General features: G+C 35.8%; 1 long non-coding RNA gene across 1 annotated transcript; it reads left to right on the forward strand.

The window, feature by feature from the left end:
* On the forward strand, positions 1-26241 carry LOC139041845 (uncharacterized). Its single transcript, XR_011497853.1, has 3 exons — positions 1-150; positions 9641-9694; positions 24763-26241. It is a non-coding gene; the product is annotated as an uncharacterized lncRNA (long non-coding RNA).
* Positions 26242-27635: the final 1394 nt, after the last annotated feature.

Here is a 27635-nt window from a genome sequence, read left to right on the forward strand (position 1 = left end):
ATTCTCCCCCAGTTTAAGGGATATAAAATATGCTCCTGTGTTGGATGCACTCACCTTCTACCTCTAAACTGGAAAAAAAGCCAAGATAACCTGTGACTATGCAAACAAAGGAGTACTTTTCTTCTCACACTTCCACTTACAAATAACGAGGTTTGTTTTCAATTTTATTTTTCTTCTTGGTGGTTAAGAGCAGCTGCTATAAAGTAACTTCATGCTTGGGGAGGTGGCTCAGCAGGGTTGTGGGGACAGTGAGTGACTCACTGAAGCCCAGGAATAAAGAAATGACAATAGAATAACTTAACAGAAGAAAAGATGAAGGCGGGAAGGTAAGAGACAAGCTGGCTTTTAAAGTAAAAACTAGTTTGGACGTTTGGGCTGAAAAATTAATTTACAGTGAAGAGCATAGAATGAAAATAAAATCGGAACAGGGAAAAGAATGCTAAGAATTAAGCAAGATTCAGTAATGTTTGATGGCCTGTCAACTCTCAAATGAAAAGCAGGTGTCCCCTCTCTTAACCCACTTCTGCAAAGACTCAGTGTTTCTAAAAGGAAAGAAAGACAGGCTTCGATCACAACTAAGATTACCTAGATGACATTGGATGTATGCATTTTCTACTTTTGTTTTCCAGTTGCCCTGACTGCATCTGTAAAGGATTTCAGCCAACTTTGCTTCCCAAATAAGCTTTCTTTGGTGCACCATCTCTAAACACCAGAAAACTTTGCAACTTGAGTATTGCAACTTAAATATGCCAAAAAATTTTTAGAAGGGTAACCCTTTCTCCATGAAAAGTGAGCTGAAATCTATCCTCTTATATTTTAATAGAAAACATAAATATCAAGAAAGTCCAAAAGGAAAATAACTAAAATTCCATAGGTTACTTAGGTTTTTATCATTAAAAACTGGGTCAGTGTCATGGAGAGATTGCATTTAAGAGTGGCCCTACTTTTGTATACAGAGACAAACTTAATGGAGAATAATTTTCTTAACTGTTTAATATTGTCATCAAATACAATCCATTTAGATTACTCTTTACTTTGTAAATAATAGAGCTTTAGATATAATCCTAAATTGTAAACAGAGCTATCTATTGTTCTCTATATATTTTAATTAAATATAAGGAAAAGAAAATGGAAGCATTAGTTTTCTTCAAAGACTTTACGAGTCTGGAGCGAGATTATCTTCAAACTTTGTGATCAAACTTTGTGATTACTTATTTATCTATGTTTTTAACTATCTCCTAGTTACTATCCAAAATTATGTAGTTTTCTACGTTGCCTCATCTCTGATCACAAAGTCACATTTTAAAACTTTTAGACTAAGGATCCTGGTTCCCCTTCTGAGATGCAGCATTCGCATGAGAAACTGCCACTTATTATTGGAACTTTAAACTACATCATTTGAAAGTCCATCGAGAGTAGAAATCTAATTAGCCAGGACCCCCGTGGCCGGAGCTGCCGGAAGCCCTCAGTCTCTTCCTGGCAAGGTGCTGAGAGGAGAGCGAGAGCTCAGGGCGCAGCTGGGAAAGGTTAGCCCAGCCACAGCCTCCTCAGAGGCACAGACCCCTGGTGAAGAGAGGGTTGAGGGAAGCATGCCATGGAGCTTGCTCGGGGCAGCAGGGTCACATATGTGGCACCCATCATGCAGCACCTGTGACAGCATTGCTTGTCCAGTCCATATGAAAATAAGCAACTCCAATTTCTCCTCTTTCTGTTGAGAAGAGAAATAATGGGACAATTGTACATTGTTTTCTATGAGATGATGATATCATTGAAAAATGCTATATGTGTTTTATTCACATAGTTTACACACTGATTCATTGCACAGAGGTCAAGGAAACCAGCAGTCACAATACTTTCTCTCTGGATTAAAATATTATGGCTCAGGAAGGGGAAAAGGAGCGAAAAAAATCGTAGAAAAAAGAACTTTAGAACCTCTTTCTTCCGAAGACTTTTATTTCTTCTGAAATGTACGTGTAAACTGTACATGTATTTTTACATGAAATGCATGTGTGTGTATATACTTAATTTATATAGAGACAAATATATATTATTTATACACACACATAAATGTGTGTGTATATATGTATGTATATATTTAATTTTTTAATAACCTTTTAAGAAAAGGTCATTTGTGAATTTGGTATTTTCCTTTAGTTGATGGGCTTCCATCCTTCCTTCCTATTTGGCAGGAGTTCCCTACTGTGCGCCATTTTGTTGAAAGGCAATGGTCTGCCTCCCACAACAAACACCAGAAGGGCAATATACGCATATTTCCTTGCAACAGCTAATCAGATGCCCCCAACCAGGTCTGTCTCCTGTGTGAATGTCTCAGACAATGAAGAACAAGAAGAATACTTTCAACGCTGCGGTAGAGACGATGTCCTTAGAGCCTCACAAGACCTAGCCTTACTGTTTCTGCTAAAAGATAGCCACTGGCTTCTGGCTTTCCGGCTCTAAGCAGCTCTGCTGGGGACAAGCCTACTTCCCAGCCTCCCATTCATTCTGTGGCCCTACATACCCTTTTAGTAATTCTTACCTTTGGCTTATGCAAATCAGAATTGGTTTCCACTTTTTACAACCAATTGCATTGTAGACCTTGGAAATGCTGAGAATAGATTCAGTCTTAATCTTGCCTTCAAAGATCTTCTCTCCTCAAAATAAATTCGTAAAACTATCAAATTGGTATATTTATATAAAGGCATTAGATAACAATAATTTCTGTACCCTTAGAAAAGTTCTCCCAACAAAATAAGAAAATCTGGGGTTTGAAATTAGGAGGAAGTTGAAACGTGGTTCTCCCTATATCTGGAAACTTGAAACCTACTATATTTTTCCTTTATAAGAATAACTCAATAAAAATGTTAAATGATATTGTAGTAACATGAACATGTTTTTATAAATTATGTAAAGAGAAGCTAATTTACTGTTGAGCTGGTATTTTTCATCTGCAAGGTCATTCCAACTACCTTTAACATCATACGTCATGAACTGAAGAAACATAGGGTGTTCTATCAGAAATAGTCACCAAAACCACTAAAAATCATAATACCTCCCAATACTGTGGATAGATCTAGCATTAGGAATCATTCTATGTTTTAAGTTGTCATGAAATACAAAAGAGTATTTTCTAGAATTTTTTAAAATAGCATTTTTATTTCAAAAATATTTTTGGAAAAATTCAACTGTGTAGTAGGAATTTTAAAATTGCTGTTATGGCTGTAACTGAGGAGGAGCATAATATATAAGTTCAAGTCACTCTAGCCAAAGTGCTTGGTCAAGAATTTTACATAATGAAGTGAAAATGATTTTATTAAAAGAGAGGGCCTAGTCCACAGGATCATAAAACCTTTTACAGTGCACAGTTATAAACATACACCTGCATGCACTGATAACTTCTTAACAGAATTATTTGCAAAAAGATAATAAAAAGTTAACTGATTTTCTGTAAAACCCAGAACTACTTTGAGAAAACTTTATCAATAATCATTATATTAAAAGTAATTAATACTATCTTGTTTTCCTGCACATTCCTCAGCTAAGCCTTGTTAGTAGGTAGGATATGAAAAGGCAGTGGCATCTCTGAAGGGAAGTCTCAATGAAACCTTCTAAATGGCAGGATTGTAGAACAGATTTAACAAATATATGGGGAACTGGAATCAGAAATTTGTGATAATAACATTGTCTCCTTTTATGTTTCTAAAAGCTTTGAAAGAGAAGATAATGGATGGACTATAGAATGTGTAAACTTTAAAGTGCATGAAGTTCTATAGAGAATATCAAACAATGGGCTTTGCTGGTAAAAAGCGCAAGCAACATAAAAGCAAAATGGGAGATACTGATGTGTAAACAACAACACATTGCTGCAATTTTGTTTGCCATGATTGTCAAAAGTAGTTTCTTATAGATACTAAGAATTTGCACACTCTCTAAAAGGTGTATATAAAAAGGTTTAAAAGATGCAAAGGAGGGGGCTGGCCCGGTGGTGTAGTGGTTAAGTTCATGAGCTCTGCTTTGGCAGCCCTGGGTTCACGAGTTCAGATCCTGGGCACAGACCAACACACCGCTCATCAAGTCATGCTATGGCAGCAACCCACACACAAAATAGAGGAAGATTGGCATGGATGTTAGCTCAAGGACAATCTTCCTCAAGCAAAAAGAGGAAGGTTGTCAACAGATGTTAGTTCAGGGCCAATCTTCCTCACAAAAAGAAAAAAAAGATGCAAAGGATAAATTGAGGTTCTTAAAAAAAAAACAAGAAAGCCAGCCCTAATGGCCAAGTGGTTAAAATTTGGGCACACTGCTTCAGCAGCCCAGGTTTGGTTCCCAGCATGGAACCCCACCACTGGTCTGTCAGGAGCCATGTTGTGGCAGCAGCTCACACAGAACCAGAAGAACTTACAACTATACACAACTAAGGGATTTTGGGGGGCAAAAAAGAAGAAAGAAGGAGGAAGATTGGCAACAGATATTAGCTTAGGGCAAATCTTCCTCTGCAAACAAAACAAAACACCCTGTTGATTAAAAAAACACCCAAGAAACATATAGTACCTCAAAATATGGCCATCACCACTTTTAGAAGCATGCATCGTCTCTCCTTGTTGCCACCATCTACAAACTTCCCAGCTACAAGGTGTTAAGTGCTTCAAAGGACTCCAGTCTGCTCTACTTATTTTTCCCCAAATACCACAATTAAATCCAACAACCTATATCAGCACCCAAGCAGATGAATTCTGATGGAGAAAACCACACAGTGAAGACCACTCCTTTTCCTTGAAAGTTAGGATCATGAAATTTCAAATGGGTATTTACTCATCTCAGTAATCCTACCATACTTTCCAGGTAGAGTCCTTTTGCTACTCTCTGCTGTATTTATTATTTATTTCACGTCTTTTCCTCACTCCTATATATAGCCTGGAGGTTAGGATCGCAGGTTCCATGGGCTAGCAAAGAGGTACAACAATTGGATCTCTCACTCTTAGCACGTGGAAGTGTAGTTGATTCAAAATTGTTTGGCTCTATCCACTAAAGCAATTCTACTTCCAGGCACATTCCCAAGAAAAAAAATGTATATACCAAAATACACGTGCAAGAACAATCATAGCAGTTTAATTCAAGATGGCCAGAGACTAGAAAGCAACCCAAATAGCCATCAACAGCAAAGCAAAAAAAATATGTGGTGTATTTACACACAGCAATGGAAAAGAGCAATGGCTGATGCATGTACCAACACAGATGGGAGCCAGAGGCATGAGACTATTTGCCATTGGATTCATTCCATTTGCACAAAGCTCCAAATCAGCAAAAACTTATCGATGGTAATAGAAGTCAGAGTGGTGAGAGAAGTCTGAGTAAGTGGGTAGTAACTCGGAAAGACACATGGAAACCTCGCAGAAGGTGGAATGGTTCTATTTCTTTTTCTGGATGGTGGTTACATGGACGTGTGCATGTGGGAAAATTCATTGAGCTGTGCGCTTGGGAATGACATGTTTTTGTATTTCACTTTACGTATTTTTTTAAAAACATTTTATTTTGAAACAGGTATAGATTCACAGGAGGTTGTAAAAAAATGTAGAGGCGAATCATGTCCATCCTTTCCCCAGCGTCCCTCAAAGTTCACATCTCACACAACTATAATAGAATATCAAAACCAAGACATTGAGATTAGTAGAATTGCTAGAGCTTGTTCAGATGTCAAAGGTTATCATGTACTCTTTTATGTACATAGCTTAATGCAATTTTATTAATGTGTAGCCTTGTATAACTACCATCATAATCGAGATAGTCAACTATTCTATCAACACAAGATTACCTTGTGCTAGCCATCGATAGCACAGACCTCTCAATCTTCTCTCTTGTCCCTAATCCCTGGCAGCTACTAATCTGTTCTCATTCCTCTAATGATGATATTTCACGAATGTAACATGATGGAATCATGGAGTATATATCTTTTGAGATTGGCTTTCTTACTCAGCATAATTCCTTGAGGTTCACCCAAGTTGCTGTGTATCCCAACAGTTTGTTCCTTTTTATTGCTCAGTGCTGAATCCATGGTGTGGCTATACCACAGTTCGTTTAACCATTCACCTGCTGAAAGCCATTTGAGCTGTTTCCAGTTTGGGGCTATTATGAATAAAGCTGCTACAAACACTCATGAGCAGGTTTCTGCATGAAAATAAGTCTTCACTTCTCTGGGCTAAATGCCCAAGAGTGCAATTTCTGAGGTTTAAGATAAGTCCATTTATAGTTTTGAAAGGAACTGCCAGACTATTTCCCAGAGTATCTGTACCATTTTAAATTCCCAAGAGCAATACATGAGTGATCTAGCTTCTCTACATCCTCACCAGCGTTTGATGTTATCACTGTTTTTCATTCCGATAGTTGTGACATTATACTATTAATGTGCATTTCCCTGATGAATAATGATGCTGAACATATTTTCATGTGTTTATTTGTATATCTTCTTTGTTGATACTTTATATATTTTGTACCTCAACACAAATGTAAGGGAAAAAAAATCCTCCTTAAAAAAGGCAAAGATTTCGGGCTCTGAAGGTAGACTGCCTTAGCATGAATACTAGCTCTGGCACTACCAGCTGTGTGAGCTTGGGCAAATTTCTTATCTATATGTCTAATAGAGATGTTGTGGGTATTTAATATATTCATACATTTAAAGCATTTAAAATAATACCTAGTAGGTTGTGAGGACAAACAACACGTTAACAAAAACAAAACTTTCCAAAATCCCTTTTTATTTGTCTCCTCATTCTTAGCAGCTAGCTCAGCTCGAACAAAGAATTATGACACAACTCTAAGTATAGCAGATATATTAACTAATTTAATGAATCATTACATCCTCACAACAACCTTATAAGGTAGTTCTACACTTTACAGATGAAGAAATGAAGCCACATAGGAACTTGTCCAAGATTAGCAAGTGGTCAGAGGCCAGGCTAAGAGCTGAACCTTGGCTGTCAGCCCCAGAGCGATGCTCTTAACCACAAAGTAATCAAACGGGAGTGGACTCAAGTTACCAACACAAATCTCCCTCTGCATCTGCACTCATTTACTCTGCATTTCCTTCCTTCACAATAAAATAAGCGCCTCGCGTTTGTCTTAGGTCAATCTCTACAGTTACGCGTGGACCCAATGTCTGTTGCGTGTCCAAGGATTTTACTTCTGTGGTGTTCTACGTCTCTTCTGTATCCTCAGTTCCTCCCTCACACCTGCCTTACCCTCTCTGGCATAGCAACATGCCTCAGCTAGTATTAGCTCTCTTCTACTCTTCTGGTGACCTAATATCCCTCTAGAGCTCCCACCCATTTCTCTCTTCTATTCATAGCAAAATTCCTTAAACAAGTCATTTACACTTGTGGGGTCCACGTCTTCCTGTCTACTTTTAAGACACCCTAGGCGTTTTCTAATTACTCAAAAGAAGAGCTCTGAGAAGGGCTCTAAACATGTTATCAGAGTCACAACAGTCTTTATCTTTCCCAACCATGTATAATATTGAGTCCATTCTCTTTCTCAAAACAGCATTTTTTTAAACTTTCTTTTACAACAAAGTTATCTAATTTTCTATACCTCCTTGTCTGCTGCTTTTTGGCTCCTTCTCCCTGGTCCAAACTCTTAAGGAAAGTTTGCCTTGTGTCTCAGTTCTTTTTTCTTCTCTTTTCTGGACTTGACCGTCCCTTAGATGGGCTCATCCAGACCTATGCTTTCAAATATACATATATCCTGATTATTTTTAAATTTATTTCTCCAGCTATAGCCCCTCTACTGAGATCTTGAGTTGTATGTCCAACTGCCTACTTGACGTCTCTACCTAAATATCAAATTGGCAACTTAACCTTGAAATTATTGTTCAGAACTGATCACTTGATTACCACTTGCCCCAGAGATCAAATCTATCCCTCCCCTCGTCATCCTAATCTCTGCTAATGATGCTAAGCCCAAAATTCACAAGTTATTTTTGATTCCTCTCTCTTCCACTTCACTTATATCATCAGCAAAATCTGTTGGCCGCTTTCTAGAAAAAATACTAAATCAAATCACAGATTGCCATCTCCATTGCTACCAAGCTAATCCTTGAGATTCAGCAGTACTTCTATATTGGCTTTTAGCCTTGCCTCTCCATGAAGCAGCCAGAGTGATCACTTTAAAGTAGAAATGAGAGTATAAATCTGATTATATTATATACTGGCTTAAAACTCTCCAGTGGCTTCCCATTGCGTTTATACTAAAGTCAAAACCCTTATCAAGAGACTTGTCATTATCTAAAAAGCCTTATGTGAACTGACTCCTACACATCTCCCTGAATTTAACTTCTCCACTTTCCCCATTATTCACAACTGTCCAGCCACAGTGGTCTTCTAGATGTTCCTTAAACCTGTCTAACCTTTTTCTGTCTGGTGTTCTTTTGCCCCAGGGATTTTCATGACTATTTTCAAGTTTCTGTTCAAATTTCTGCTCTTCAAAGATGCTTTCCCTGACCGCCATAATCAAAGTAATTGTCTATCACTCTCTACTAGTCTGTATGTTTATAGTCTCTTCATAGCACTTAGGACCTTAGGTTAACTTGTAATTATCATTTGATTATTAGCTTTTATATTTATTGTCTGTCTTCCCATGCCTGTCTCACCCTCTCTCCTACACAAAGTGATTTTCAAAGTTGCAAGGACTTCATTCACCACTCCATTCCCAATATCCATAATTTGCCTGGCATTTAAAATAGATGCCCTCTATTCTCAAATGATTAGGAGCAGTTGGTAGTAGATTAATGTTTTTAAAGTCTATTAAGATGAGAAAAATACAAATGATATATACATACCATAACATGTAAAAAATGTGCACTCATTCATGTTCTTTTAATGCATGGGCAAATCTTTGGGTGTGGATCCAATGACTGGACTTCCTATAATCTTTGTGTGTAAACCACACCCATAAAGCACCGTCTGTGACTCCCAGACTGTGAAGGATGAGCAAGCAAATAAGACACTTGTGAATCTCCCTGGATGTAGATTTGTTTAAGATTTTTATGATATTTTCTTCTATATTTTACAATTATCTCATCAAAGCTAATTTAACATATATTTCTTTAGAACTCACCTTATTATTATCAATATTTTCAAAGCTTTCAACTAAGTTTCCATAGAAATTATAACTTTGTTCAGTTGTCATTCATTTCTTATCGGTTTTATGTGATATTAATTGGTTTGTTGTGACATTAACTAAATTATATAATTACAATAATAAGTATAGTTGCCATAAACAGATTTGGGACAACTCAAGGACTACTTGGTTACTCACTGGGGAAATAGCAAAGAGAAGGTTACACTAATACGTCATTTCCCAGGTCTCCTGAGCCTTTAATCCATAGTTAAATAACCTGAGAATAGTCCACAGCTTCTTTTGTCGATGAACTCAATTAATAAAAATCTTATTAAATTTATAATTTTTGGAATTAAGGTTCACATTCCAGTCACAAGCTAAACAGTAAAGATCTATATTTGGCCATCATCAAAAGACCCTTAGGCTTGTTTATACTAACTGTGAAAAATAAGTTTTTCCAAAATAATAGATCTGAGTATTTTGAAACTACAACAAACATCATATATTTAATTAGTTTCTTCTATTTTCTCAGAACCTCAGAAGATATATGAAGCTTTCAAACCAGTTGGAAAGTCAAGACTGACAGGTAAAATATTAACAAATACACCTGGGAGAATCAGACTTTTTTGAAAGACCTACATAGTTGTCTTCTACAACCTGCATATTTTATAGTATATGGTGAAATATTGATGCCACTAAACATTTGAAATAATTATTTTTCAACAAATTACTGTTTATACATAATTTAATCTTATGATGTTACTAATTTTCTTACAAATCAATGAAAATTAAAATATTGTCCATTTGCACCATATATAGAAATTCTGCCAAATTGCCTAGAGTAACACAGCAGACTAATTTCCCTGCTTAAGTATTGGATAAGAGATCATACAAGAGCATCATTGTATACACTGTTTAAAACTCAATACATAGTTCTTTTTGATTCATATATTATGAATTATTTCATTTAAAATCCTAATTAGTAGCCAGAAAGAGTTATTTAGGAATAGATTTTCCCTAGAATTTATTTTACCACACTGGTAAGAAAAAGACTAAACTTTACGGAAATTGTGGGAAGGGTTCATGTAGATACATTTTTATACAGTTAATTACACAGTTGATGAGGTTTAAACATGCAATACCATTTTTAAGTTTAAAAAACTTATATTTTTACGTATATCCCAGAATTACTTTTGTGGGGTGGTGGTGATGACAATTGGAGCGTTTAACAGAGTTTCCAACCATTGGGAAAGTATTAGCTTTAATCTGTAGCAGACTGTTAGGGTATTTGTAGCTCTATCTTTGAAAGCATCTCATTACAAGTTAATGTCATACATACCTCATTAAAGAAATATCATAAGTGAGCTTTCCTATTTATACCAAGCTAAAGAACAATCAACTCTTAGTACCCAAAATGTTCTTGAACTATTTATATTTTTGAGGAAACAATAACTCAAATGACAGAGACATTTTAAAATTTTTCTAAATCTTATTTCAAGTGAAAATTTTGCTTAATTTCTTGCCAGGTAGGGAAATACAAAGAGAACATTTATTTAAAATCCAATTAATTATGGAGTGTCAATGAAACACAGTTTGGAGAAGGAAGACACTGCTGTGACCAAAGCTTAATTCATATCCTAGAAGGATCTAAGTTCCCTGAACAGTTTGCAAATCAATTGGTTCACGCTTAAATCTTTGGTACATGAATCTTTAGCTTGAAAGAATATATGTGTACATTTTCATTGTACTCTGATAAAAGTCCTCTGATCATGCTTTTAGCTGATAAACCAATTATAATTATGTCTTCAGAGAATTAATGTCAGCAAATAATATCTGAGACCTCAAGCTAGACATCCTAAAGTTTTGTCACAATGAGACTGTGTCAACGTAGTAGATAAAATTATAATGATTTCCTTTAGGCTAACAATGTAAATTAATTTTAGAAAGGAAATTTGAAATCTTTAGAACTGGAAAGATGGTTATTAGCGAGCTAGTTCAAAGTGTATTTTACAAAAAAAAATGGTAAGTACAGAGAGCTTATGAAATTTTCACAAGGTCAAAAAATTAGCTAAAGATAGTTTTCTGAGTCCTGGTTAAATGCTCTGTAACTTTACCACCCAAATGATTGGACAATGGATTAGAAAAACAAGGAAGTCTTAAAACTTGTCAGAAACTTCCCATGGGGTCTTTAACCTGTAAAATTCATTGCCCAGAGTAACCCAGGAATACATGAATGCTTGCAGTAATTGATCAGCATGTACAAAAGAAAGCCAGTGTAGGAAAAAGGCTGAGCGTGTCTGGATATCCTTGAACCAGAACTACCCAAGCTTCCTGAACTGCTGATTTTTCTTTTTACAACGCCAAGCAACAAGCCACACGGATACAGGAGCAGGTGATGCCAAAACTGAATATTTTAAAATAACATTGTCACACAGTTAGATACCTTCTAACCCATTCCCTCATTGCTGTTGGCTTATGAATAATTTCAAGAGTTTGTACACAACTCTGATCAAAATAAAATGTTGTGCTGGACCGAAATATTTTAAATTTAGTCTTAAGAAGTCAAACAATGTGGATACAGTTGACAGCCTCTATATATCCCTCTTCAAAGAAATTTCCCAGTCTCCCTTCTCTAGATGTAACCATCATAGAGAATTTTGTATTTATCGTTTCCACGAACATGTTTATCTTGTATTTTTACCGCAAATCTATTAAACCTGAAAGTGCAGCGTTGGTGTCATAACGTTTATATGATATCTTGAATTGCCGTCTTTAATGGGCCTATTTTTTTAGTTTTATGCTTGTTGATAAATTTTCTAGTTCACTTTTTTCAATCACAATGAAAATGCTCTAATTTATTTATTCTGTAGGTAGGTATTTAGGATTTTTCTGGTTTTGCTATTACAAATATTGCTGAAAGGAAAATATGTATATGTTTTATTAGGCATATGTTTGTAAGTTGTTATAGTGGATAAGTCAAGAAATGGAATTTCTGGGTTTTAAGGTATACAAGTCTTAAAAGTTACTGGAAATTGTCAAATTGCTCTCCAAAGTGATTATACCAATTTATACCCTCACCATGATAGATGGGAATTCTTTGCTGACATTCAGTTTTGCCATATTTTTTAAAACTTCGGTCAGTCTAATATATATAATTTTTGTTTTAATTTGCTTTCTATGATTGCCAATAAAATTAAACTTTTTGCATGTTTACGGGTCATTTAGGTTTCTTTTTTTTGTAAATGGTCACACCTTTATTTGCTTTTCATTCAGTTCGTTGTCTTTTTCTTATTCATTTGTAGATGTTCTTCATCTCTTATGGGTCCTAATTCTTTACGAGATATACACATCTATATATGAGATATTTATCCCCAATACCTCTTCCCAATGTCTATAATATAGTATCCTTTGTTAAACAGAAGATTTAAAATGTAATGCACTTCTAGTTGCTGTCTGACTTATGCTTTTAACACCTTTAGAAAATCTTCCTTCCTTGAGGTCATTGTTGTATATCTTTATATTTGTTTGTAAATGCTGGCAAGATTTGTGGTTTGGTCTCTCATCCATCTGAAAGTTATTTTTGTATATATTTATTAAACAGGTCATCTTCCTCCTCTAGTCTGTAATTCCACCTCTGAGATGCAGCTTTTCCATATTTGTACGGGTCTGTCTCAGGACTCTGCTACACTGCTTTGTTTGTTGTGCTCTGTAATATTTTTATAATACGTGTCTTAATTAGGAGAAGTTAACAATAAATGTTGATATTTTGTAGGAGTAATACCTCTCAATGCATACTTTATTCTCTTTTTTCAAAGCAACTTGTCTATTCTTGATATTTGCTCTTCCCCATGAAGTTTAAAATAACCTTTTCAAGTTTTATGCAACAAGTATTTAGTAGATTTTGTAGCAATTCTTGCATTAGCAATGGTTTTTTAATGAATGTAACCTATTTCAAATGCCCAAAGCTACAGTACAAAATTTTATCTAGTTTAATATATATATAAATCTGTGAAGACTTTTCCACAATCAAGATAAACATTTTCACCAACTCAAAGTTTCATTGTGCCACTTTGTATCCCATCCCTCCTTCTAGCCCTGTCCCAGGCAATCCCTGATCTACTTCCTATCACTAAGTATTAGTTTGCATTTTCCAGAATTGTAAATAAATGGAATCCTGTAGTGTGTACAATTTTTTGCATAGCTTCTTTCATTCAACATAATAATTTTAATATTTTGATTTCAAAATTTGATATTCATCCGGGTTATTGTGTGTGTCAATAGTTTCTTTCTTTTTATTTCTGAGTAGTATTCCATTGTATGGATGTACCACAGTTTGTTTATACATTCACTTGGTGGTGGTTATTTGGATTGTTTCCAGTTGGGGCTATCACAAATACAATAGCTAGGAGTGCAATGCCTGGGTCATATGGTAGGCGTTTGTTTACCTTTTTACGGAACTGCCAAACAATTTTCCACAGCAATTGTACTGTTTTACATTCTCACTAGCAGTATATGAGAATTCCCGTTCCTCTGGATCTTGGCGGGTACTTGCTGTGGCCGAGACTGTTATTTTCTAAGTGTAGTTGTATTAATTCAAATACCAAAGTCATGTAAGAAGTAGTAAAAAGTTAGTAATTCCCAGAGGACACTTCCTTGTCTAACTAGAGCAAAGGCCTTCCTTATTATCATCTTAAACAGCTATGTGAGCTTCTTTTTGTCTACCCTTTCATTGATGGTGTAGCTTTCAAAGGCCTCCACTTCCAGTGAAGGCCCATTTTCTAAATCCCTAACTTTCCTGCACCAAAGGACTTGTCTCCTGTGCCTGCCTGGGTTACTAGATTATTGAGGCCTGCAAATCAACCCTGCTTCTCACCTCCCATCTCAACTGATCCCAATTTCCTCCCCACTCCCAATTCCCACAATCTCTCCTAGAGTAGATTTCTCTCTTTGATTCTGCTCTGGGAGAACCTGAATCTGATTCATCTATTTGGGCCACTAAATCTAAAATTCATTTATTTGTATTTAGTATTTTGGTTAGTTCTACAGCAAAACAAAAACTCCTAGCCAATTAACTAAATATGCTCTCCCATATTTGTTTTGACATAAGCCTAAAAATTAGATTAAATTAGAAAAGTAAAATAAGATGAAATCTTTGGAGAACCACTACTCACAACAGTAAAGAGGTGGAAGTTGCCCATTGACGGATGAATGAACAAGTGGAATTTGATATATACATGAAATGGAATATTATTCAGCCTTGAAAAGGAAGGAAATCCTGTCACATGCTACAGTATGGATGAACCTTAAAGACATATGCTAATGAAATAAGCCAGTCACCAAAAGATAAATACTGTATGCTTCCACTTACATGAGGTATCTAAAGTAATCAAATTCATAAAAAGAGAAAGTAGAATGGAGGTTACCAGGTGTTGTGGGAAGAGGAAGAAGGGAGGTGTGGTTTAATTGGTATACCGTTTCAAATTTGCAAGATGAAAAAGCTCTAGAGCTCTGTTTTGCAACAATGGGAATCACACTCAGCAGTACCGACTGTGCACTTAAAGCTGGTTAAGACTGTAGATTTTACGTTATGTGTTTCTACCACAACAAAAATAAATCAAAGCTTTGGGTAGTTTTCCTTTCTATCAGTTGGAAGGAACTGTCTTCCTGTCTCTTCTGAAATAGGATGATTACTAACTTTTCCCACAAATATTGGCAAGCACATTTAGGGAAGGTTTTGAGCAATACCAACAACAATAGTTCCACTGTGACAGATTTCTGAATACTGAATGAGGCCGGGAGAATTTTAAAAGATCTGGACTCCCTGTAACCTCTGCTCACTGAAGTTCAGATTCCAATGCTCAAAGGGCAGACAAGTTTCTTACTTATCAGATGTCAACTGACGCATGGGGTTTTCTGGGTTTTTTTTTTTTTTTTTTTTTAGCTTAAAAGCAACTCCCTCAACATTTTATTTTTCAGCAATTAAGCTCAAAGGAAATGACTCTCTGTGAACGATGACCGTTCCTTTTACAGGACAAATGTGTATATTCAAATTTGATTACTTTGAAACTTATCTTTAAAAGGTAGTTACCTTAGCTCACAATCCTCTCGAAAAATCTGAAACCAAACCAAGGCAGACTCTGCTTTAATTATTTATTTTAAAGCAGGAGTAATACAAAGAGCTTTATCAGGAATATGTACTGAATATTAAAAGGTGTATTTTATTTCAGAAATTTTATGTGCAATACCGAGATAGGTGGTCCTGAATATGCAATTGATTTTTCCAGGCTGTCATTGTGAAGGCAGTTATTTCATGCTCTCTGTTAACTTTTAATTAGGAACTGTGGACGTTTTCTGAAGAAGAAGGAGAAGAACCCATTAAAAACCTTTCAGTATTTTCGGTAACTTTCCTCCTTTGACACAATCACTTCACAGAGCACTTCTTCTGAATAGTTTCTTTTATAAACTTGAATTCGTATTTTTGAGTTCTCATTGAAGTCCACTCAGCGGGATGGAGTTCTCAGTTAAAATTTTAAGGAGAGAGAAAAAATATTCTTGTCAGCAAAATCCTTTCCATAAACAACTTTCAGGACTCTGGTGCAGGCTGTTAGAGTTTCAGACTATGTAGCTTTTCTTCTCGAGAACCTTAAACAGTAAATTTAACTCTTTTCAGGAACACTGAGATCAAAGCAGTGAAATAGTTTCCCCACCACCTGCCTTGGACCTTCAGTTTACTTTCAAGATTGCTATTAATATTAAGCTTTACAATAAGCCTCTGTCATTATTCTAAGAGGTAATGTTCTCTGAGGTTTTAGGAGCCAAATAGCGAGAAATTTAGGAAGTGTAAGATTTGTGTTTGTAGCATAAAAGTGATTTTAATAAAACAACATTATTTCCTGAGTGTGAAATGAAAAAATAAAAGCAAATACTAAGTCAACTTTTAGGAAGTCATATTCTGTATAATAATCCAAAAGTTTTCAATCCAGCTTTTAGATTTTTCTCCTTCCATCTGATTTTACCCACACTCTAGACAGTAGAGTGGTTTCAACTTTAACTTGGAGGCAAATTTAATGGAATATCTTCTACCTTCTTAGGTGGAATAATAGCCTAGAATTTAAGTTGACCTTATATGACACTAAATAAATTGAACTACCATAGATTGCTTTAGTATAAAGTTACCCACAGAATTACTCTAAATTTTTCTTATACAGAGTATATGGGGGCAGCAGCATGAGCTAGGAACAAAGACCTCTGGATCTGAAGCCAGAAGATCTGTTCATTTGTCAGCTTCTTTATAGATGTTTCTCTGCCTTGGACAAGTCATTTATACTCTTTCTTTCCTATAGAATAGATATGAAAAATAATTGCCCTAATAGTTATCAGACTGTTAACAGAATCAAACAAGAATATGAATAAAAAAATTATAAAATTTTAGAAAATGCAAACCATTACATTCCGTGGCTGTATCATATTTATAATGCAATGACTCAGAATCACAGATCTTTAGAACTAGAAGGGAACAGAGAGCATTTTCTAGTTCCACGTTTCCTGAACGCTTTTAGGTCACAGAACTTATTGGGAATTTGATAAAAATGTTGGATATTTTACCAAAAAAAAATACACATATTCATAGGTAAGCAAAATATTGAATATAATTTCATGTGTTTCACGTATCCTAGACATGAATATCTGATCAATGTAGTGCTTTATTCTAGAGAGTGGATAATGAAACCTAGAGAAGTGAAGAGACTTAACTGAGGTCACACAAAAATTTTGTGGCAGAGATGATTCCAGAGTGCATGCCTGCTGACTCCCTCCGGTACCATATGACCCTAGACCAGGGTTACTGATAAGCGTGTCCCAGAGAGTCCTGTTCAGTTCATTAGAAAGAGACACTTCAAGAACAAACACAAGAAGAGCCTTCAACCCTGACCACTGTTTTTTATCTGATTTCTACATTGGGCTTCCAAATTTCCACCTTACGAAAAAAAGGTTTAGGAACTATTGCTATAGAAGAACAACAAAATGATACATATGAAGTAGAAAAAGGAAAGTGATACTAGAGTCAAGGTTCTTTTTTCATTATCATGCCCTTTCTGGAAGAAAAGTATAGCTCCCAGAATTATGAAGCTCTTTAAAAACCACATGGTGTCTGGTAGTCCCAGTATGATTCGCTCCCAAGATATGAGGGAAATACAAGTCAGAATTTTTAAACTCTCCAACAGTAATCTCAAGGCCTGTAATGATTTCACTGGAGAATTCTATCAAATGTTTAAAGAAGAATTAACACCCATCTACACAATCTTTTGCAAAAAATGGGGAAAGGGACACTTCTCAATTCATTTTATGAAGCTAGTGTTACCCTAATACCAAAAAGAAACAAAGTCAGTACCAAATAAAGAAGAACACTACAAATCAATATCCCTATAAGTTGAGACAGAAAAATCCTTAACCAAATAATAGCAAATAAAATCGAGCAGTATATAAAAAGAATTCTACATCATGGTCGAGTGGTGTTTATTCCAGGCATGCAGAGATGGTTCAATATTTGAAAAATGAATCAATGTAATCTACTTTATTATTAACAGGCTAAAGAAAAAAAAAACATGATTATATCAACCGATGCAAAAGAGCATTTGATAAAATTCAACACCTATTCATGATAGAAACTCTCAGAAAATTAGAAATTATAGGGAAACTTCCTCAGCTACAAAAACCTACGTCTAACTTCATATGCAGTAGTAGCGAAAAACTGAATGTTTTTCTCTTAAGATCCGGAACAAGGCAAGGATGTCTACTCTTATTCAACATAGCACTAGAAATTCCCACCCAGGCAAGAAGGCAAAAATAAAAGGAAATAAAAAGCACAAATATAATAAAAGGAGAAATTAACTGTCCCTGTTTGCAGATGACATGATTTTCTATATAGAAAACCCCAAGGGCTCTACAAAAACACTACTAGAACTGATACCTGATTTCATCAAGGTCAGAGGATATAAGATCAATATAAAGAAAATCAATTTTATTTTTATAAATGATCAGTGAACAAATGGAAACCGAAATTTAAAATATAATACCATTTGCAATCATTCAAAAAATGAAATACTTAAGTATTTCTAAATAAAAAATACTAAGCAAACTAAATAAATAATAAACACTTAGGTATAAATCAACAAAACATGTATAGGACTTGAGAGCTGAAAACTATAAAATGTTGATTTAAAAAATCAAAGATCTAAGTGGTATGGAACTACATATCATGGTCATGGATTGTAACACTCAACATTATAAAAATGTCAAATCTCTTTAAATTGATGTACATTCAAGGCAATTCCTGTCAAAATTCCAGCAAGGTATTTTATAGATATAGACAAGACTATTCCAAAATTTTACAGAAAGGTAAAGGAACCAGAATAAAGTTGTTTCTAAGGAAAAGAATAATGAAGTGGAAGGAATCTCTCTACCTAATTTTAAGACTTTTTATATAACTATACCAACCAAAACTGTGGTGTGGGCAGAGGGATAAACATATACATCAATGGAACAGAATAGAGAATACAGAAATAAAAATACACAAGTACAAGCAATAGATTTTTGAGTAAAGTACAAAAGCAATTCAATGAAGGAAGAATAGTCTTTGCATCATGTACGATAAGCCCCCTCCCAAACGACTCTCCATCTAAACCTCACATTTTCTATAAGCTTAACTTGAAATGGATCATATACAAGTGTAAAACTGTAAAACTTTAAAACAAAAGAGAAAAACTTTAAGAACTACAGCTTGGTGAAGAGTTTTTACACGTGACCAAAAGCAAGATCCATAAAAGAAAAACAACCTGATAAATTGGACTTCATTAACATTAAAAACTTTCATACCCCGAAAGACTGTTAAGAAGCTAAAAAGACTAGGAAAAAATATTTGCAAATGACATATATGACAAAAGATTTGCATCTAGAATTTATAGAGGACTCTCAAAATTCAACTGTAAAAAGCAAACAATCTAACTGGAAAATAGGCAAAGTACATGAAGAGACGTTTCACCAAAGAGGATACATGGATGGAAAGAAAAACAACATGAAATGATCTTAAACAGCACTAGCTGCTAGGAAAATGCAAATTAAGACCATGATGAGATATCACAAAACATCTATGAGACAACTAAAATAGCAAAATAGTGACTATACAAAATGCTGGCAAAGACAAAATAAAACTGGATTTCTCATACATTCCTGATGGGAATGTAAGATGAGTAAGCCACTCTGAAAAATAGTTTGGCAGTTTCTTACAAAAACTAAACATACACTTATCATATGACTCAGGAATCATCACACGGCAGGGCATTTTTCCCAGAAGGATGAAAATTTCTATTCAAACAAAAACCTGTACATGAATGTTCACAGCAGCTTTATTTGCAACAGAAAACACTGGAAACAATCAAAATGTCACTCAATAGGTAAATGGTTAAACAAGATGTCATGTCTATGCCATGGAATAATACTCAACAATGAAATGTAAGGAACTATTTCTATATACAACAACTTGGATAGATCTTAAAGGCACTATGCTGAGTCAAAAAAAAAATCTCAAAGTTACATATTATATGATGTCACTTATATAATATTTCCCAGATTAGAAGACTATAGACAGAGAGAACAGATTAGTGGTACCAAGGATTAGGACTGTCTGGGAGACAGGAGATAACTATGAAAAAAAAGGAGGTGCACGAGGTAGATATTTGTGGTGATGGCGTAGTCAGCTGCACACATGGTTAATGACCTACTTGACTGCAGTGGTGGCCACACTGCTATTTACATGTGACAAAGTCATACAGAACCTACTGGAAACCAAAAGTTATTTCAGCTGGATCTAAGAATAGAAAGTCAATATACAAAACCAATTTAATTTCTACATACCAGCAACAAACAGCTGAGGATGAAAGTAAGAAACATTGCCATTTACAGTCACATTAGAAAAGATAATATATTCAGCAATACATTTAGCAACAAGGTCCAAGACTTCTACACTAAACATCTCCAACATTATAGAGAGACGTCAAAGAAGACCTAAATGAATGGAGACATGCACCACGTTCGCGATTAGAAGAATCATAATTAAGATGTTAATTCAATACAAATTTATCCATAGATTCAATGTCATCTCATTCAAAAATCTCAGTAGGATCGTTTTTGTAGAAACTGACAAGGTGATTCTTAAAATTATGGGGGGAAAAGGACCTAAAACAGTCAAAACAATCTTGAAAGAGTTTAAAAATTTAGAGAACTATATTACTTGATTTTAAAACTCACTATAAAGCCACAGTAATCAAGATAATGTAGGATTTGTATACAAATAGACAGATAGATCAATGGAACAGAAGAGTGTTTTCAGACCACACATGCATGACAACTGCATTTTCTGACCTATATAACAGCATACTTGAATGAAGAAAGGATAGACTTGTCAACAAACAACCGTGCGGCAACAACCGGATATCCACACATTTAATAACAAAACCAACCAACCACGCAAACAAAAAACATTGACCTCTATCTCACATCTTACATAAAAGTTAATTTTAGATGGATTATAGACCTACATATAAAAGTGAAAACAATGTCAGCATTTGTAAAGACACTCAAGATCATCAGTAACCAGAAAAATGCTAATTAAAAGCATAATGAGATACTATTTCACACTCATTATAATGGTTAAAATTTAAAAGATTGGCTATACTGATATAGAGAGAATATGAAGCCACCAGAATTTGCACGCAGTGTTTCTGTGAATGTAAAATGGTATCAGTACTTTGAAAAAAAATTGGCAACGTATTATAAAGATTAAAAGATACCTACCCTTTGACCTATCAATTCCACTCCTGAGAGAAATGGAAAACATACACTCATAAAAATCCTAATAGTAGAACATTCACAGAAACTTTATTCATAATAACTAATAAATGTAAAAAAAATCAAATGACCACCAGTGAGAAAATGAAGAAATGAACTGTAATACACACAATAGAATCCCACTTAGCAGTTAAAAGAATGAACCACTGATGATGCAATGACTTGGAAAAAATCTCATAAACCTTATGCTAAATGAAAAAATCCAAGAATGAAAGAATTTATACTGCATGATTGAAATTCCATGAAGTTCAAGAACAAGCAAAAATAACATGTGAGTATTGTGGTTGACTCTAGGGTGGGGAAAAGGGCCATGGGGAAACTTTCTAGGGTAAAAGAAATATTCTGTCTTGTTGATGATGGTTACACGGCTGCATCTGTTTGCCTCAATTCACCGAACTGCATACTTTAAATAGAGACATTTTATCGTGTGTAAATGAGACTAAAATAATTTTAAATAATTTTTCAGGTAGCCATGAATCATAAACTGTTTATGAATGTCTATTAAATAAAACTCCAATCACTATCACGATTAGTACTGTTGGTTTAGGAAGACAGTTTTGCAATTTCAACTTCAGATTTGCAACTACCCTGTTTTAAATAAAAAAGAAAAATTCTCTGCATTTGAATGAATAATTTATATATATTGAAATGATTGAATGTAATTTGGCACATTTTGTAAATGTTTTCTTTCCTTTGCCTAACAGACTGAGCAATCATAGAACAGGGAAAGGACACTGGACCTGGAGTCAGAGGAGCTGAGTTTCCTCCTAGCTTCAGCATTTTGTGACTCTATTTGTCAGAAGTTTCTAGTTGGCTATCATTGCTGACGTTCCCTAACCCTAGAAATGTAGTGAATACAGAGAACCATTAGTACACAAAGGAATGGTCTAATGCCCATTGCTCATCTCGGTTGTCAGTTTCAGGAGCGCAGAGAGACACTGGTATCCACAACAAAACGTGACGGTTCATGTTCCTCATTCTCTTTCAGTCTGTTGAATCTGCTGTACCTTTGTTTTAATATGCAAGAATCACTTTTCTTTCATTTTTAAGGCTCTTATGAAACCAATCACATACTACAGTGCCACCTTTTAAGGAGCTGACACAAAGTCAAAGTGACAGGGCAGAAGAATAAATGCCATCCCCCTTTCCTTATGTCCTCCCATTACATAGAAACATCTCCATGGCTTTTCACTGATAATTTCCTTTCAAATTCTGACATCTTGCAAAATTAATGATTGTGTAGCTTTAAAAATGTAAGACTTTCACTACCTCTCTATTTTAAACATATTTGCCTTAATGTGTTACCATATAAAGATAAAACAATTACTTGTATATATGTATAAACATACATATACATACAATGTTGATGCATATTCACATGCATAAAAATATATACAAAGATATAACCATTCATTCATTCATATAGTCTTTCTTCCATTCAAAACATAAATATTTTCAGTGCCTGCTATATATATATAAGAATTATGCTAAGAGTCTATATTTGTATAATAATAACAAAGATTTATATCCATGTTTGATACTATTTTAAATTCTTTGCCTTTTCTAGACTTGCTTAATCATTGTAACCCTATAAAAAAGGTATTATTTGGCTGAAATTCAGATACAGAGAAGAAGAATCTTATCCAATGTTACATAGCCAGGAAATAGTAGAGCCAGGATTTCAACCCAGGCAGTCTAGCTCCAAAGTAAGGGATGTGCAACCACCATCCCGTGCTTCCCTGCTCTTGTATCTTCTCTCATGGAGCTTAAGATAAAGTAGGGAAGATACTGACTACTTAGAAGGGGGATAAAATCAGCAGATATAACTCAAAATGTCTTTCTCACACTGCCTGAGATACTTCACTTATTTTCCTCCTATTATTTGAACAATTCCAAATTCTTTTTTTTTTTTAATCAACCCCTATTTTAACAAGGAAGTCATTCTGGGAAGCCTTTAGTAAGTCCATTCTTTTTTTCCTAATATGTATGTGAGAGCAGGTAAGAGAAGGAGTGAAATTTTAATGGGATAAATTGGCTTGATGAGGGAAAAACGTAACTTTCGACCATGGAATCCCTTAGGGGAAAAAACTAGGCTTGGTAGACTGCATTCTTGTTATCAATTAGTCGTCATCCTTCTTATAAGAGTCATCCATCATGTCCATTGCTATATGATATCCAGGACTGCCTTGTGGGAGGAAGATGCTGTGTATCATGTTGGCAAAGATTTGGCCCTTGTGACTTGGTTTAACCAATAGAATAAGGGAGGAAGTATTGCGTGCCATGTGCAGCAGAAGGCTTAGAGTCATAGTTCTGCAAGTGTTCCTTCCTTCTGCCATGAGAATGACATATCCCAAACAAGGATTATTTCTTTGGTCTGGATCACATAATGAATAAGACCCACAGTGATGCTCAACTCATATATAACAGGAGAGAGAAATAAACCTTTGTTGTTATAAGCCGGTGAAACTTAGGTTTATTTGTTACCTCAAAATAATCCCACAAAGTCTGAAGGATACAAAAGGTTTACTGTTTCATATTCCTTAACTAAGAGCTCTCAATGGATATTGTTATTCAAAAATCCTTCAGTTGCAAGTGACAGAAAACCACCTAAAATATTTTAGTAAGAGAGGGGCATGCCTGCACTAAGAATAGACATACGGTAAAGCTGGGTGTTACAAACAATAATACCAAGGCCTTCAAAACCACATGAAATTGTTCTCAAAATCTTGTCTCTATCTTTCTGTTTATGCCAGCTTCTCTCCCTTTTTCTCCCTCTCTTTCTTTGTGTGAGTCTGTGTGTGCAGTCTCTGACTGTATACCAAATTCTCCTATAAAACGTGGAGTTTCACCTTTCCTGAAAACACCACCAATGAAAAATTATTTCCTTCAGCTCCTCAGTTTTGGTTCAAATAGTCCCAGTAAAGAATCCTGATTGAATCATATAGGTCTTCGATTGCTCTAGACTCAATCAACTATTTCCAGTAATCAACATTGTATGAAGACATGATAGTTCCAACATGAACCACACAAGATGCTGAAGAGAAGCAGAGTGAGAAGCATTCTCAGGAGAAGAGAGGGATGCTGGACAGATAGTGTCTTTGATGCTGACTATGAAAGACCTTAGAGACATCATGAAGATCCTACAACTTTGGAAAAAGAGAAGTAAGAGAAAATATAAAGGGGAGGATGAGGATGTCCAGAAACATGTTTTAAAATTTTATATACAGCCATCCTGCAACATTAATAAATCCATTTATCCAAACGTGAATAAATATAGTGAATGCTATGTGTCAGTTATTATGATATAGGCTAAGAACATAGATATACAAGCCACAATTTCTGACTTCAAAGAGTTTAAAATATCATCCAGCATGCAGGGAAGCAAACCAAAATATCATGATACAGTATTAAAAAATTATAATAGTAGAAATCATAGGTTGCCATGGGTGTTCCCACAGATCCCAAATTTCACCCAAAAGATTGCCAGAGGAAGTGGTAGCCTGATAAGGAGGGCTTAGAAATACGAGGAAGGAGTGATGCCAGCAAGATGGCAGAATAGGAGGTCTAACCCTTATTTCTCCACAGAAACATCAATTTTAGTAACCATCAACAGATGAGAACATCTCTGTGAGAGCCTTGGAATCTAGCTGAGAGGTTCCAGCACTCCGATGGAGCAAAATATCCGAGAGTGAATGCATTGAAGAGGGTAAGAAGGCCAGTTTCACTTTATCTGCATCCTTCCTCCCCCAGGTGGCACAACTTGGTGCTGAGAGAGGCCACGTCAGCCTGTGATTTCTCCCACAAGAGGCAAGTGAGAGCAAAGTGAGCATCCAGCTTCCCCAGTCTTATTCGATACTTCCCAGGAGGCCTACTTCTACCCCACGACATCCAGAATACTGAGGGGATCAGCAGGAGTGAATTGTCAGGGGGCAGCTAGCAGCAGAAGGGAAAAGAGGCAAGGGCTCACAGCAACCGCCATGTGGATCTCAACAGCCAGCCATAGATCCTGATAACTGGCTCATGGACTCCACAAAGAGGCCCACCCATGAACTCCACAGGATGACTCTACTGCAAACCCACCCTATCAGCCAACACGTGCCCCCAGCACCATGCATGCTCCCTGTGGCCAACATCCTGTGTGCCACCAAAATTGGCGCATGCAAGCTCCTGCAGAGATATATGGATCTCAGTAGTAGATGCAGGTCCTAACAGCTTTTTCAGCTCTGCTGGATTGAGAGAAGGAGAACAAGCTTAAAAAATTTAGGGGCACTGCCTTTAAGGAAAATAAATGGGAGGCTCTTAGCACCCAATCTGGTTTTGAGGGATTGAGAGAAGGCACGCAATCCTAAGACTTCCCCCGAGAAGAGAACAAGAGGAGTGGAGCGGGCACAACCATAGAAGAGTTCTGAGAAACCATGAGAATCTAACCAGGCTGACTGGTGAAGGTCTTTCTCTTCCAAGCCAGTCAGTAGAGACTGGAGGAGGTAACTGCTTCTTAAATTAGAAGACAGTAATGCAAGGCTTTAATGAACACAAAGAATCAAGAAAGGATGACACTATGAAAAGAACGAAGTAAACCTCCAGTGGTTGACCCCAGAGAAATGGAAATCTATGAATTGTCTGACAAAAAAATTCAAAATAATTACCTTAAAGACAATCAGTGAGCTACAAACGAATACAAATAACTAAAAGAAATCAGGAAAACAACACATAAAATGAGAAGTTCAAAGAAGAGACGGAAATCATAAAAAAAAGAACTGAACAGAAATTCTAGAGTTGAAGAATATAATATTGGAACTGAAAAATTCAATAGCACTCCACAACATCAGACTCAGTCAAGCAGAAGAAAGAATCAATGAACTCAAAACAGATCATTTGAAATTATCCAGTTGGAGGAACAAACAGAAAAAGGGCATAAAAAAGAGTGAAGAAAGCCTCCAGGATATATGGGACTTTATCAATCAATATATGCATCATGGGATTTGCAGAAGGAGCAGAAAAAAGAGAAAAGAACAGTAAGCTTATTTAAAGAAATAATGATAATCAGAAAGGAGGGGCCAAGACAGCGACATAGGAGGCTCCTGAACTTCCCTCCTTTCAGGAACACGCCAAATGAATAGCTACACATGGAGCAATACCCTTTGAGAGAAATCCAGAAACTATCCGAATGACTCCTACCTATTGGGCAAGTGACAAAATATCCACATCAAAATGGGTAGGAAAGGGTGAGACACACTCTTATGTCCTGTTTGCCATAAACCCTACTCCCGGCATAGTGCCATTCAATTGGGTGAGAACCCCAATTTCCAGCTTCTCTTGGAGGAGGAAAAAGTTGACCTCACATCTAGCACACCAACTTTTAAGCCTCCTGTATAGGAGACAGGCCCTCACAAAACACCTAGCTCCAAAGCCAATGGGACTTGCATCCATGAGTCCCACAGGACTATACCAAACAAAGTAGTTCTTAATGGGTTTGCAAGCACTCCCTGTGGCTATTGCCCCAGAGCTCAGCACAGAGGGAAGAGACAAAAATGCCATCCCCCAGTCTTTCCCTGGAAGTGGTTTGACTACCTACTTTACATAGAGAGGTTGAAGGAATAAAAGATATCAAACCAAACTGCTTACAAGGGACTCACTTCGGCTTTAAGGACACACATATCCTGAAAGTGAAGGGATGGAAAAAGATATTGCATGCAAATGAAAACCAAAGAAAAGCACAGGAAGCTATGCTTATATCACACAAAATAAACTTTAAGCCAAAAATCGTAACAAGAGGCAAAGAAGGTATTACATAATGATAAGGGGAAAATTCATAAAGAGAATATAACAATTATAAATATTTATGCACCCAATGTTGAAGCACCTATGTATACAAAACAAATATTAACAGATCTAAAGGGAGAAACAGGAAGCAATACAATAATAGGAGACTTCTATACCACACTTTCAACAATGGATAGATCATCCAGACAGAAAATCAATAAGAAACTTTGGACTTAAAGTACGCTTTACACTAGTTGGACCTAACAGGCATATACAGAACATTGCATCCAGCGGCAGAAGAATACACATTCTCAGATGAACAACCTAAGATTATACTTCAAGGAACTAGAAAAAGAAGAACAAATCCAGCCAAGAGTTTGAATGAAAGAAATAACAAAGATCAGAGTGGGAATAAATGAAATAAAGACTAAAAAGACAATGGAAAAGATTAGTGAAACAAAGAGCTGGTTTTTTGACAAGCTAAGCAAAATTGACACACCTGGACTCAACAAGAAAAAAGAGAACTCAAATAAATAAAATTAGAAATGAAAGAGGAAACATTACAACTGATACCACAGAAATGTAAAGGATCATAAGAGACTATTATGAGCAATTATATTCCAACAAATTGGACAACCTAGAAGAAATTGATAAATTCCTAGAAACACACCAGCTACCAAGACTGAATGATGAGGAAAGAGCATATCTGGAACAGACCAATAACTCCTTACCACAGAGTAAGGAGATTGAATGAGTCACTGAAAACCTCCCAACAAAGAAAAGTCCAGGACCAGAAGGCTTCACTGGTGAATTCTACCAAATATTTAAAGAAGAATTAATACCAAGCCTTCTCAAACTCT

This window comes from Equus asinus, chromosome 24 (genome assembly GCF_041296235.1).
Source record: "Equus asinus isolate D_3611 breed Donkey chromosome 24, EquAss-T2T_v2, whole genome shotgun sequence".
Taxonomy (NCBI): Eukaryota; Metazoa; Chordata; class Mammalia; order Perissodactyla; family Equidae; genus Equus; species Equus asinus.